The sequence below is a fragment of the Equus quagga genome, chromosome 20, assembly GCF_021613505.1.
Source record: "Equus quagga isolate Etosha38 chromosome 20, UCLA_HA_Equagga_1.0, whole genome shotgun sequence".
NCBI lineage: Eukaryota > Metazoa > Chordata > Mammalia > Perissodactyla > Equidae > Equus > Equus quagga.
The window spans coordinates 17,500,566-17,501,238 of record NC_060286.1 but is presented as its reverse complement, the minus strand read 5'-3'; the positions used below and the strand labels follow the sequence as shown (position 1 = coordinate 17,501,238).

The window sequence follows — 673 nt, the reverse complement described above, 5'->3', positions numbered from 1 at the left end:
CGGACACGACACTCGGGGTTCCCTCCCCCGTGTTTACGGCTGCAGATTCGACCCGACACTCGGGGTTCCCCTCCCCCGTGTTTACCGCTGCAGATCCGACTCGACAGGACAGACCGGCTCCAAGCGCCCACGAAGCCCACCCGCCCGGAGGCCGCCGGCCCAGCCCCCGCCCACGCCACGGTCAGGCCTGCGTTCCACGTGCTCGGCTCCTCCCCGCCCCTTTCTCGGGCCTTACCCCACACCCCTATCCCACCCTGGGCTCTGAGGGGGACGCAGCAGGAGCCCCCGGACCAACGCCAACGGTCACCCAAACGGGCACAGACTCACTTGATTAGAGGGTCCTTTCTGCCTCTCCCTCGGATTCACGCTCGGGCTCAGCAGGAATACCAGCGAAGCGTGGAAGGACCCGGAAAGACCAACCTAGAGCGTCCGCCAGTTAGTTGCGCCGGTTCTTGTGTTGCGGCAGCGGATAGGGCCATCGCGGCCGCCCCTTCCTTCTCATTGGACGCAGTTTCTGTCTGTCTACATCAATAGGGTGGATCCTACGGAGAGGGCGGGGACTGAGGGTTCGGCTCCGCCCAGGCATGGCGAAGAGGCCGCGTGTCGACAAGGCGTGCCTGGGCCGGGCGCGCTGGGGGCGGGGCCGGGCGCCCTGGGGCGGGGCTGGAGGCTG

At 67.8% G+C, this 673-nt stretch overlaps 1 protein-coding gene across 8 annotated transcripts in view; it reads right to left on the bottom strand.

Moving 5' to 3' along the window:
* DCAF4 (DDB1 and CUL4 associated factor 4) overlaps window positions 1-434 on the bottom strand; it is a 27,984-nt gene extending 27,550 nt beyond the window's left edge. For 4 of the 8 annotated variants that reach the window (XM_046647597.1, XM_046647599.1, XM_046647600.1 and 1 more), the window contains exon 1: window positions 328-434. The gene's annotated coding sequence lies outside the window, so the exon portion shown is untranslated. Of the gene's footprint in view, window positions 1-85; window positions 105-327 lie in introns of those variants that run through there. The other 4 variants (XM_046647602.1, XM_046647604.1, XM_046647598.1 and 1 more) reach the window with 3 other exon arrangements.
* Window positions 435-673: the final 239 nt, after the last annotated feature.